This window comes from Hemitrygon akajei, chromosome 6 (genome assembly GCF_048418815.1).
Source record: "Hemitrygon akajei chromosome 6, sHemAka1.3, whole genome shotgun sequence".
Taxonomy (NCBI): domain Eukaryota; kingdom Metazoa; phylum Chordata; class Chondrichthyes; order Myliobatiformes; family Dasyatidae; genus Hemitrygon; species Hemitrygon akajei.
Genome location: NC_133129.1, coordinates 38,254,649 through 38,268,349, shown reverse-complemented (window position 1 = coordinate 38,268,349; position 13,701 = coordinate 38,254,649). Strand labels below are relative to the sequence as shown.

The 13,701-nt window shown below is 46.5% G+C and overlaps 1 protein-coding gene and 1 long non-coding RNA gene across 2 annotated transcripts in view; one reads left to right on the top strand and one right to left on the bottom strand.

Moving 5' to 3' along the window:
* The window catches only part of sorbs2b (sorbin and SH3 domain containing 2b), a 452,225-nt gene that overhangs the window by 151,415 nt on the left and 287,109 nt on the right, over positions 1-13,701 (top strand). The gene's annotated exons all lie outside the window — the stretch shown is intronic.
* LOC140728977 (uncharacterized) overlaps positions 1-13,701 on the bottom strand; it is a 43,247-nt gene that overhangs the window by 20,435 nt on the left and 9,111 nt on the right. The window lies entirely within an intron of this gene.

Genomic DNA, 13,701 nt, shown 5'->3' with positions numbered 1-13,701 from the left:
TAGTAGGTTCAAGAGGTTGTGCAATGCATGGTAGGGATCTTCAGTGTTCCTGGACAATGTCACAAGTGTGGGGAGGCAGACCCCATTATCTACTTGGTGATCTTTACAATCCTCTGTCGGTCTTATGGTCCAATGCCTTGCAGCTTCCTTACCACACAATGATGAAGCAAGACAAGACACTCTCAAAGGTGCTCCAATAGAAAGTTGATAGAATGGGGGTAGGGAGCCTTGCATGCCTCAATTTGCTCAGAAAGGAGGTGTTGTGGGTCCAGGTTAGATTATCCATAATGTGCCCACCAAGGGGGATTGGTGCTTGTTGCTGCTTACGCACGGGAGGGAGGGGAGCTGGGGGGGGGGGTTGCTTTGGGGTTCTAATGTTTTAACTGTCCTTCATTCTTTGGGGGACTCCTCTGTTTTCGTGGATGGTTGCGAAGAAAAAGCATTTCAGGATGTATTTTGTATACATTTCTCTGACATTAAATGTACCTTTGAAACCTTTGAAGAAACAATTTTTACTGTCTCCACGGCAGAGCTATTGATGTGCAATGGAGAGTGGTCAACCTGCGCCTTCCTGAAGTCCACGCTCATCTCTCTTAACTTGTCCACATTGAGATTCAGGTTATTGTCGTATTGGACAAGCCTCTCTACCTCCTTTCTGTATGCTGACTCATCATTGTTGCTAATGTGGCCAACCACTGTTATATCATCATTGAACTTGATGATGCAGTTTATGCTGGAGCTGGCAGTACTGTTGTGAGTTAGCAGCGGGATGAGCGCACAGCCCTGAGGGGCATCAGTACTCAGCACTATTAGGCTTAAGATATTGCAGCTAACACAGACAAGAAGGCCAAGAACCAGTTACAGAACGTCAGTGTCTGTCATTATCGGTCAGTGACACTAATAATCTTCTAAGGGAACATTTCCATTGTGAAGGGAGAGTTTGTAGGAACAAAAGACAATTTAAATTTGTGTATATAATATGTAAATTCACATTTTCCTCTATGCAATGGCTCAGATTATTAATGGTTTATTAAAGAAATGTTGCCCTCAAAGAAAGGGAGGGTAGAATTTAAAGCTCCTTAATATTTTGAGGTGCGCTGCTGCGAGAAGGAACTTAGTAACTGATTTCTGAAAGAAAAGGAAGAACTTCAAGGGTAAAATGAGAAATGAGAATGTGTCCTTGATAAAGACGGTGTTTTAGGGATTCTGAATGAGGAATGGATTTTCAAAGGCGAGTCATGCAAGAGCAGCTAATTATATTTAAGACCATAAGACATAGGAGCATATTTAGGCCATTCAGCCCATTGAGTCAGGGCTGATTTAATATCCCACTCAACCTCATTCTCCTGCCTTCTTCACATTAAACTTTGATGCCTTAACTAATTAAGAACCTATCAACCGCCAGTTTAAGTATACTCAATGACCTCACCTCCACAGCTGTCTCTGGCTAGATTCACCACCCTCTGGTTAAAGAAATTCCTCCTCTATTCTGAGGCTGTGCCTTCTGGTCCTAGACTCGCCCACTATAGGAAACATCCTCTCCACATTCACTCCATCTAGACCTTTCAATATTCAATGTTTCAATGATATACCTCCTATTCTTTAGAAATCCAGTCAGTACAAGCCCAGAGCCATCGAATGCTCTTCATATGATAAGCCTTCAATCGCAGAATCATTTTTATGAACCTCCTTTCTATCCTCTCCAATGTCTGCACATCCTTTCTTAGTTAAGGGGCCCAAAACTGCTCACAGTACTCCACTGTGGTCTGACAAATGTCTTATAAAGGCTTGGCATTATGTCATTGCTCTTATATTCTAGTCATCTTGAAGTGAATGCCAACATTGCATATGCCTTTCTCACCACCAACTCAACCTACAAGTTAACATTTAGGAATCCTGCACAAGGACTCCAAAATCTTTTTACACCTTTGATTGTTGGATTTCCTTCCCATTTAGAAAACAGTATTTATTCTTTCTACCAAAGTGCAATATCATACACTTCCCTACACTATATTCCATCTGCCACTTCTTTGCCTATTCTCCCAGTCTGTCTAATTCCTTCTGCAGACTCCCTTCTTCCATATCACTGCCTGCCATTCCACCTACCTTTGTATTGTCTATAAACTTGATCACAAAGCAATCAATTCCTTCATCTAAATCATTGACATAGAACCTGGAAAAGAAGCAGTCCTAATACCATCCACTGCCGAGCATCACTAGTCACCAGCAGACAAGCAGAAGAGGCCACCTTTATCCCCATTCTTTGCCTCCTGCCAGTCAACCCATCTTCTGTCAATACTAGTATCTTTTCTGTAGTACCATGTGCTCTTATCTTGTTAAGCAGACTCATTTGTAGCCATTGCTGTTCTGCCATCATCCCTGCTAGAATCCCCTTCCAATCAACTTTGGCCAGCTCCTCTCTCACGCCTCTGTAATCCCCTTTACTCCACTGAATTACTAATACATCTAACTTTACCTTCTCCCTCTCAAACTGCAGATTAAATTCTATCTTATGCTCACTGTCTCTTAAGTGTTCCTTTACCTTAAGCTTCCTAATCAAATCTTCTTCATTACACAATACCCAATCCAGAATTGTCTCTTCCCTTACAAACAAGCTGGATGAACTCAGCAGGTCGGGCAGCATCCGTTGAAACGAGCAGTCAACGTTTTGGGCCGAGACGTGGACTGCTCATTTCAACAGATGCTGCCCGACCTGCCGAGTTCATCCAGCTTGTTTGTACGTGTTGATTTGACCACAGCAACTGCAGTGTACTTTGTGTTGTCTTTTCCCTAATGGGCTCATGTGGTAGACTATGTATACCTGTCTGGACACGCCCCTCTGCTGACTGCTCCTGTGGCTCCTCCCACAGACCCCTGTATAAAGGCGATTGGAGGCACTGCTCCCCCCTCAGTCTCCGAGATGCCGTGCTCCGTTCTGCTGCTAATAAAAGCCTATCGTTCACCTCCCATCTCCGAGAGTTATTGATGGTGCATCAATTTTATTAGCAGCAATTTTAAAACATGGAGAGCATTTTACGACCAGACAGATTGGATCTCGACCCACAATCCCAGAAAATCGGCGACGCTTTCCAACTCTGGCTAGCATGTTTTGAATCGTACCAGGAGGAGATTCATATGACCGATCCTGCCACGATGCACAGGTTTCTCCTCTCCAGAGTCAGTGCAAGGGTCTACTTCATGATCAGAGACCAAACGGACTACCAGGGTGCGATGGATGCCCTCAAAAGACAATACCGGCGGCCAGTGAACACCGTCTACGCAAGACATCGCTTAGCGACACGGCGGCAGTGGGCCGGAGAGTCGAGCGCTAAGTTTGTCCGGGCCCTACAGACACTTGTGTGGGCCTGCGACTGCAGGGGACAGACAGCGGAACAGTATGCGGAGCTGCTAGTAAGAGACGCCTTCATTACGGGGATCAGGTCAGTGTACGTGCGCCAGCGGCTGCTGGAACACACCGATCTTACTTTACATTCAGCGATCGAGCTGGCCAACACGCTGGAGGCCGCTCTGCACAATGCTGACGCTGTTCAGGCGTGCGATCTTCCGCCGGCCTCGTGGACGCTACAGACCCCACAACACACTGGCGAGTCGACCACGGCTGCTGCCAGTCACAAGTCCGTGAAGTCCCCGCAACCCGCCGGTGAATCGACCTCGGCTGCTGCCAGTCGCAAGTCCGTGAAGTCCCCGCAACCCACCGGCGAGTCGACCACGGCTGCTGCCAGTCGCGAGTCCGTGAAGTCCCCGCAACCCGCCGGTGAATTGACCTCGGCTGCTGCCAGTCGCAAGTCCGCGCAGTGTTACTTCTGCAGACTCAAAAAGCACCCCCGAAAACGCTGCCCGGCCCGAGAAGCTATCTGCTCCAGCTGCAGCAAGAAGGGCCACTTCGACAAGGCCTGTAAGTCCAAACCACGAGCGGGGTTGAGCAGCGCTGCGTGCGAGGCATAGGGGCGGCCATCTTGGTTGCCGCCATCATGCCTGCCCGCCTCGTGCGAGGCATGGGGGCGGCCATCTTTGTCGGTGCCACCTCGCCCCGCCTCCGACCCACGGGTGCTTACCGGGCACCAAGACGGCGATTCAACTCTGGCCTCCGTGACCCTCGACCAAAGCGCTCCACACCAGCTCGCAAGGTCAATGATGGACATCCTGGTGGAGGGGCATAGGACTAGCTGCCTGTTTGACATGGGCAGCACTGAGAGTTTTATTCACCTGGACACAATGCAACGCTGTGGACTCGTGACACAGCCGGTAAGCCAGAAGGTCACCATGGCTTCTGGATCGCATTCCACAGACATCCGGGGGGGTTGTGTAGCGACATTGGTGGTGCAGGGCACAGAATATCGGGACTTTGCGTTACTCGTCATGCCTCAACTGTGTGCCCCTGTGTTATTGGGGCTCGACTTCCAGAGCCACCTGAAAAGTGTGACAATGGAGTATGACGGGCCCCTCCCACCAATCACTGTCAGAAATCCTCAGTTTTGTGGGACTTCGTCATATACCCCGCTACTGACCACACACACACACCGACCTGCACATCCCACCCAACACCATGCCAACAGCCGCGCTACTGACACTACTTGCAGCCTCTCCACCCTCAAGGTCCCTCCCCCACCGCTGTTCGCCAACCTGACCCCCGACTGTAAACCTGTGGCAACTAAAAGCAGGAGGTACAGCGCGGGGGACAGGGCCTTCATTAAGTCGGAGGTGCAGTGGCTGCTCAGGGAGGGGATCATTGAGCCAAGCACAAGTCCTTGGAGGGCCCAGGTAGTCGTTGTTCGGACCAGCCATAAAAATAGGATATGTTGTGGACTATAGCCAGACCATCAATAAGTTCACGTAGCTTGACACGTACCCTCTACCCCGCATCGCGGATATGGTCAATCAGATAGCTCAGTACAAGGTGTACTCGACCATAGACCTGAAATCCGCTTACCATCAGCTCCCCATCCGCCCGGAGGACCCCCCCTACACCGCCTTTGAGGCGGGCAGCAGGCTCTATCACTTCCTGCGCGTCCCCTTTCGGTGTCATGAATGGTGTCTCTGTCTTCCAGAGGGAAATGGACCAGATGGTGGACCAGTGCCAACTGAAGGCCACGTTCCCATATCTGGATAACATCACCATCTGCGGTCATGACTGGCAGGATCACGACACCAATCTCCAACGATTTTTCCATGTGGCCAAAGCTCTTAACCTTACCTATAACAGGGACAAGTGTGTGTTCGGAACCACCCAACTTGCCATCCTTGGGTATATCATGGAGAATGGGGTCATTGGCCCTGGCCCTGACCCTGACCGTATGCACCCCCTGTTGGAACTCCCTCTTCCCACCACCCTCAGAGCCCTCAAACGGTGCCTGGGCTTCTTTTCCTATTATGCCCAATGGGTCCCTCACTACGCAGACAAGGCCCGGCCCCTGGTCAAGTCCACCACATTTCCCCTCTCAGCTGAGGCCCGCGCGGTCTTCAGCCGCATTAAAGGGGACATCGCCAAAGCAACGATGCATGCGGTGGACGAGACCATTCCCTTCCAAGTAGAGAGTGACGCCTCCGACTTCGCGCTGGCTGCTACCCTCAATCAGGCAGGAAGGCCGGTAGCATTCTTCTCTCGTACTCTTCAGGGCCCTGAAATTCGGCACTCCGCGGTGGAGAAAGAAGCCCAGGCCATAGTGGAAGCTATTAGGCACTGGAGGCACTATCTCGCCGGCAAAAGGTTCACCTTGCTGACCGACCAGCGCTCAGTTGCATTCATGTTTAGCAACCAACAGCGGGGCAAAATCAAAAATGATAAAATTTTGAGGTGGAGAATAGAACTCTCCACCTACAACTATGATATCCTGTACCGGCCTGGAAGGTTCAATGAGCCCCCTGATGCCCTATCCCGGGGAGTGTGTGCCAGCACGCAGCTCGACCGGCTATACGCCCTCCATGCAGATCTTTGCCACCCAGGGGTCACCCGACTTTACCATTTTGTGAAAGCCTGGAACCTGCCTTACTCCCTTGAGGAAATCAGGATGACGACCAGGGACTGTCAAGTCTGCACTGAGTGCAAACCGCACTTCTACCGTCTTGAAAAGGCACAACTTATCAAGGCTACCCGCCCCTTTGAGCGACTGAGTGTCGACTTTAAAGGCCCCCTTCCCTCCACCGACCGCAGTGTCTACTTTCTCAACATAATCGACGAGTACTCGCGGTTCCCCTTTTCCATCCCCTGCCCCGATACCACTGCCACGTCCGTCATAAAAGCCCTGCGCCAGCTCTTCACTCTGTTCGGATATCCCTGCTATATCCACAGTGATAGAGGGTCCTCATTTATGAGTGCCGAGCTGCGCCAGTACCTGCTGGCTAGGGGCATTGCTACTAGTAGGACCACGAGCTATAATCCCTGGGGGAATGGACAGGTGGAGAGGGAGAATGCCACTGTGTGGAAGGCCACACTCTTAGCCCTTAGGTCAAAGGGATTGCCGGTCTCTCGCTGGCAGGAGGTCCTCCCCAAGGCACTCCACTCCATCCACTCCCTGCTATGCACGTCCACCAATGCCACCCTTCATGAGCGACTCTTTTCTTTTCCCAGGAAGTCTGCCACTGGGACCACCCTACCAGCTTGGCTGACGTCCCCAGGGCCAGTGCTGCTCCAGAAATATGCGAGGAGCAATAAATACTCCCCGTTGGTTGAGAGGGTTCACCTTCTACATGCAAACCCCTAGTATGCCTACGTGGTCTTACCTGATGGGCGGGAGGACACGGTCTCCGTCCGTGAACTGGCGCCTGCAGGAGCAGCAGACCACTACCCCGAACACTCCACGGTGACTATGAACCCTGTACCCACCGAGGTGTATACCCACCTGACACTGCGCACACCAAGACCTACACAGACTCCTCACGACACTCCCATACCAGGTGCCATGCACACACATGAGGGATTACTGACGCCTAACGGGCTGGAACCTCAAGTCAGACCAGAGCCAGCACAACCACCGTCACCGGTGCAATCACCACCGGCACTCGTACAATCACAGCCGGAGCTACGTAGATCGCAGCGACAGACTCGACCACCTGATAGACTTAACCTGTAAATATACTTGTAAGAAACTTCGCCCTGTGGGGACTCTCTTTTAAAACAAAGGGGGGGGGGGGAGGGTGAATGTGGTAAACTATGTATACCTGTCTGGACACACCCCTCTGCTGACTGCTCCTATGGCTCCTCCCACAGACCCCTGTATAAAGGTGATTGGAGGCACTGCTCCCCCCTCAGTCTCCGAGATGCCGTGCACTGTTCTGCTGCTAATAAAAGCCTATCGTTCACCTCCCTTCTCCGAGAGTTATTGACGATGCATCAGCTCAACTACAAGCTGCTCCATGAAGTCATGTTATGAGCATTCTATAAATTCCATCTCTTGGGTTCTAGCACCAACCTAATTTTCTCAGTCTACCCGCATATTGAAATCCCCATGCCTGTCATAATACTGCCCTTTTTACATGCCTTTTCTGCAATATCTCTCATTGTAACTTGTATCCCATACCCTGGCTACTATTTGGAGGGCTGTATATAACTCCCATCAGGATCTTTTTATCCTTGTAATTTCTTAACTCTATCCAAAAGGATCCGACATCTTTCATCCTTTTTCACCCTTAAAGATTTGAGGTGTTTTTTTTAACAACACAGCTACCTCACCTCCTCTGCCTACCTGCCTGTTCTTTTGGTACAATGTGTATTCTTGGTTGTTAAACTCCCGACTTTCAACTGCAACTCAGTGATGCTCACAACATCATATTTGCCAATTTCTAACTGTACTACAGGATCATCTATCAAATTGTATGTACAGCATGCAATCAGATATAGTATTTTCAGTCCTGTATTCATTTGATTTTGCTCCTATATTGCACTTCATCTCATTCCACTGACTACAATTTCCCCCTATCATCTACCTGTCGATCCTCACAGTCTCGCTACACACTGCATCTGCTTGTATACCAACTGCCCCATCCTCAGTCATATCAGTGTGGTTCCTATCCCCCGGCCAAATTAGCTTAAACCCTGTTCTAGCAAACTTGCCAAGGATATTGGTCCTCCTTGAGTTCAGCTGTAACCTGTCCTTTTTGTGCAGGTCATGTCTTATCCAGAAGAGATCCCAATGATCCAGAAATTTTAAACCCTGCCCCCTGCACCAGTTCCTCAGCCATTTATTCATCTGTACTATCATCCTATTCCTGCTCTGACTAGCATGATGAACTTATTTAGTACAGCAATATCACAGCATCCTGGAGAAACTCAGCAGGGCAAGCAGGATCTATGGAGTGGAATAAATAGTTGATGACTTGGGCTAAGATCTTTCATCTGGAACACTCACTCATAATTAGCAACATTGGGAGATAGATAAAGTTATTGTAGATGAAATGGGAACAAGATTAGGAGAAGCATTGGGACTGTTCTGACTGAGTGAACTCACATTGATTGGGATATTTACAAATATTTTGGACTTCTCCCCAGAAATTGTCAACTTGTATAAGAGTGTCAGTACTCTTTTAAGTAATGTATGCCAAATAATACAGTAAGATGAGCAGCAGTACAAATTCCAAGCACACCCACTCAATTAGTCAAGTCCTCACCACCGAACAGAATTTCAGCTAAGGCTCCATCTTCTCTCCGGGTTGTTTTAACAATTTTATTAAAAGGAACTGGAAAATTAAAATGTATCCTGTTTAAAACAGAATTTACGCAAAAGGAAGTTGTGACAGAAAATATGAAATTAACCTCGGCGATGTTACTAATTTATTGCTTTGTATCCTGGTCATTATTTATCCCTCAACTAATACCAAAAACAAATACTTCTGATCTTTACCAGACACCGGAGCTTGCTGTGTCTGATTTACTGTGATATTTCGTACACCACAGATCTTTCAAATTGACACTAAAACATGGGGGGGGGGGGGGTATCCCAAGACCAGGAAAGACTCTCTAGAAAAGCTAGATTTTCATCATTTACCTTTCAATAGAGTCAGCTCAACTGATCTATGCTGACGAAGATGTCACATTCATGCTTGTTCTATTTACCACCATTTGGCTTCTAAACTTTTAAAAAGTATCCAAGTGTCCTTTAAAAATTATTGTTTACATGTTTCTGGCAGCTGATTCCATATAGACACCACCCTTTGTGCATAGAATAAAGTTGCCCCTTGCTTTTATTAAATTTTTACCTGTCACCGTAAACCAGGGGTCCCCGACCTGGGGTCCATGGACCCCTCGGTTAATGGTAGGGGTCCATAACATTAAAAAGTTTGGGCCCCCTGCCCTAAGCTTATGGCTTCTAGTTCTTGCTCTGGATGGGAGTGGGGAGGTGGTGGAAGACTGAGTGCATACACCCTATCCATGCCCATTATGACTTTATGCACCTCTATAAGATCTCCTCTTAGTCTCCTACTTTCTAAGGAGCAAAGTCCTAGCCCGTCCAATCTCTCCCTATAACTCAAGATCATCAAGTCCTGCCAGCATCCTTGTAAAACCTTTCTGTACTCTTTCCAGTTTAATAACATCTTTCCTAAAGCAGGGCAACCAAAACTAAACACAGTACTTTGAGTGTGGCCTCACGAGTGTCCTGTACAACTTTATCTTAAGCTCTCAATTTTTTCACTTAATGCCCTGACTTGCGAAGGCCAACATATCAAAAGCCTTCACCACCCTGTGACTCCACCTTAAGTGAACCATGTAATTGTATTCCAAGGTCCCTTTGTTGTAAAACACTTTCATTCATTATGAAAGTACTTCCTAGATGTGTCTTTCCTAAAGCACAAAGCCTCACACTATGCGAATTCAAATTCATTTGCCATTCCATGGCCCACATTCCCAGCTGATCAAGATACCCCTGTAATTTATGAAAACCTCTTTCATTGTCTTCTATGGTACCTATTTTAGTGTCAACTCTAATCTTACTAACTATACCTGTACTTTCTTAGCAAAATAATTTATATAAATAATAAGGAACACTAAGGCCCACCACTAATCGTGCGCATCATTCCAGTCTGAGAAACTCACATCCTCACAAACAAGAGAAAGTCTGCAGACATTAAAAATCCAAGCAACACACACAAAATGCTGGAGGGACTCAGCAGGCCAGGCAGCACCAATGGAAATTAATGCAGTCAACGTTTTGGGCTGAGACCCTTCAGCAGGACTGGAGAAAAAAAGATGAATAGATTTAAAAGGTGGAGGGGGGGGGGGGAAGGAAGAAACTCAAGGTGATAGGTGAAATGGGGAGGGGTGTGAGGTTGATTGGTTTGGGTAGCCTCCAACATGATGACATGAACATCAATTTCTCAAACTTTCGGTAACGACCCCCAGCCCGCCACTTCATCATTCCCCATCCACTTTTCCCTCTCTCATCTTACCTCTTTGCCTGCCCATTGCCTCCCTCTGGTGCTCCTCTCCCCTTTTCTTTCATCCTTGGCCTTTTGTCCTCTCCTATTAGGTTCCCCCTTCTCCAGCCCTGTATCTCTTTCACCAATCAACTTCCCAGCTCTTTAATTCACTCCTTCTCCTTCCGGTTTCACTCATCACCTTGTGTTTCTCCCTCCCCACCCCCCCCACCTTTTAAACCTACTCCTCAGCTTTTTTTCTCTAGTTCTGCTGAAGGGTCTTGGTCAACTGTACTCTTTTTCATGGATGCTGCCTGGCCTGCTGATTTCCTTCAGCATTTTCTGTGTGTTGCACCATCATGGTCTGCTTTCTGCCATCAAGCCAATTGTGTGTCCAATTAGAGAGCTTTCCTTGGATTCCATGCGATCTAGTTTTCTGGATCAGCCAACCATGTAGAACCTTATCAAAGGCCTTACTGGTCAATATAATCACGTCTACTGGCTTGCTGTCATCAACTTTCTGGTCACATCATCAGAAATGTCAATCAAGTTTCTAAGAATGATCTCCCAGACACAAAGCCATGCTGATTAATTGGCCCCTGCCTTACTAGATCTATGTATATTGTATCTCTCAGTATCTCTTCCAGTAAATTGTATACTGCATTGCCAAGTACAATCATGGTCACGGAAAGACCATGATCACTCGCGTCATATGACACAGCACATAATAAACGAACGATTTATACCACAGATGTTAGACTTACTGTCTATACTTAGCAGTTTTTCTTTGCTGTCGTTTTAAAATTTGCTACCTTCCATTCTACTAGCACCTCACTCATGGCAAATGATGATGAAAGTAAGTCAGCCAGAGCTCTGACGTTCAGAAGAAAATAATTTAAGACTATAAGTACAAGGAATGCACAAAGAAAGATTGAATCTCCCAGTGCTACTGAAGACGTGTTGACTGAAGCCAGGGCAGCTTGACTAGCGCAATAGGCTACTGATAGCAATTCATCGGAGCACTAGGGTGGGTAGAGGCACATTGTAGGTTAAGATAATGGATGATTAGTTTGCGACTGTACAGTATTCAATATGGCAAAACTTTATATATTGTTTGCTGTTCTTTGTGTAATATGTTGGAATGGCTGGTCAAGGTTGCACAATTTATAGCAAACTATCAGAAATCTTAAAACCCTCTCTGCTGAGTCGTACTTGGCTTTCGTAAATCTGAAAAGACATTGTAATGGCGTCAATAACCTGCCAATTCAGATTTGGCAAGCCATCTTAGTTCACATGATAGAGCTTGTGTGCGTGGCCTCAGTGGAGCCATTAGCCATGCCTTTACTGCCCAGTAGCCATCCTTTGCTTTAACATAAAAACAAAAAATGTTGGAAACACACAGCTGGTCAGGCAGTATCTATCCATATTTCTGCCCTGAAACACACACTCTCAGTTCTGAAGAAGACCTGCTGAATGTTTCCAGCATTTCCTATATTTGTTTTGGCAAATCAAAGGGTGGCTACTAGGCAACGATGATTACAGGGGAAAACAATATAGTGTTAGGTAGTAGAGAAGGTGGAGGAAGGAGATGGTGGAACTTGAATGGGTGAAATTATAATGAGGCAGTTAAGGTGCAGATAAGGGTAGTTTAAGTTTCTTTTCTCTGTTTTTATCACGGTGCCTTGAATGCAACTGGCACCATGTGGGTTGCAGAAAAAGGGCCTGCATCATTTGTTGTCTTTGCTTATGTGTCTTCTAGGTGTGTGATTAGTTCCCTTTTCAAACTAGATCAAAGTAGCTGTAATAGGCATGTCTTTTATTTGTACCTTTTACCTGGGACTGGGTGTGGGGAATCAAATGAAACTGTAGTAATCAGGAAGAGATTTCCTTCAGCATAGTAACAAACCTCCCGCTCCCCCATCCAAGCCTCTAAACACCCCTGGTTCAGCTGTTCCTGTCTCCCTCGTAGTGAGCCAACTCCCCCCATTCACACCGTGCTGGTGTCTCATTGTGTAACTGTGAAAATGAAGCAGTTTACACGAGAGACCTTTCAGGCAAGTAGTACCACTGTGTCAGATATTGTAGAAATGCACCTTACAGTTTAAGATGAGATGGGAAAAGCTCAAAGAAGACCTGAGGGCTAAAGTTTTCCACATAGAAGGAGGTGAATGCCTGGAATGAGTTGCCAGAGGAGATAGTGGCACATGTCATGTTTTGTGGCAGCAGCACAGTGTAATACATAATAAAAAAACTATAAATTAAAATAAGAAATATATATAAATTATATTAAGTTGTGCAAAAATACAGCAATATGTATACAATTACAATATTTAAAAGGTGTTTGGACAAGTATTTACTTAGATAGGAAAGACCTAGAGAGATATATGCCTAACATAGGCAAATAAGTATTGGAGTAGAGGCCACATTGTTGGCATAGATGAAGTGGGCTGAAAGAGCCTGTTTTGGCCCTGCATGTTTGTATTTTATGATTTTATCTGTAAATTATTCACAGTTTGTCTCTCTAGTGCTTTGCTTGTTTTTCTAAATATATGTTCGTTCATGGCATGCGGAGAATGCAAACAAGCCAAGGGAAAAATGCCCTTCATTAATCGCCCTTGTAAATGTGGCGCTGTCCTTGTGGTGATTATGTTTTGAGTAGTTTGTACAAAGGAGTGACCTTTTGAGCTATTTCAGAGTCAATAAGATCAACCAGAATGTTCGGGGTGAGGTGGGGGGGAGTCGAAAGCCCCATTTTGCCCAGTGAGGAAGATAGATTTCCTTTTCTAAGGATGTTTATGAACTGGATGTTTTTTACTATTTGTAGTTTCATGTTCACTATTACTAGCTTGTTGGACATTTCCAAATAGAAGAGGTCTTTTCTTAGTTGATTGATTGAGGCCCACCATAATTCAGCCAAATTAGCTTTCTATCAGTTATCCATATATATTCATTTTCAGTAAGGAGCTGATGAATACCAATTGTGATCACATATTCTGGTCATGAAATCACAAAACTGTGCTTTTTAAGAGCTGGGCAATCCAAAATAATCTCACAGTCCACTTTCCTCAGCCATCCATTTGCTTCATGGTTCACCTGCATTTATATCAGGCAGAAGCTTCGAAGGCTTTGGAGAGGGTGCAAACACAGAGTTAACCAAAATGATTCAGGAAAGTTTAAAGTAACAAGGGAAAATGTGCAGATGCTGGAAATCCTCAGGTTCGGCCGGTGGTGTTAATCAAGGGAAGCAGTCTTCAGCCCCGCCAAACGTGTGAAATCTTGTTTGCGTGGATGCTGCGTGATGTGTTACCCTGTACCACGAAATTAAGGGACAGT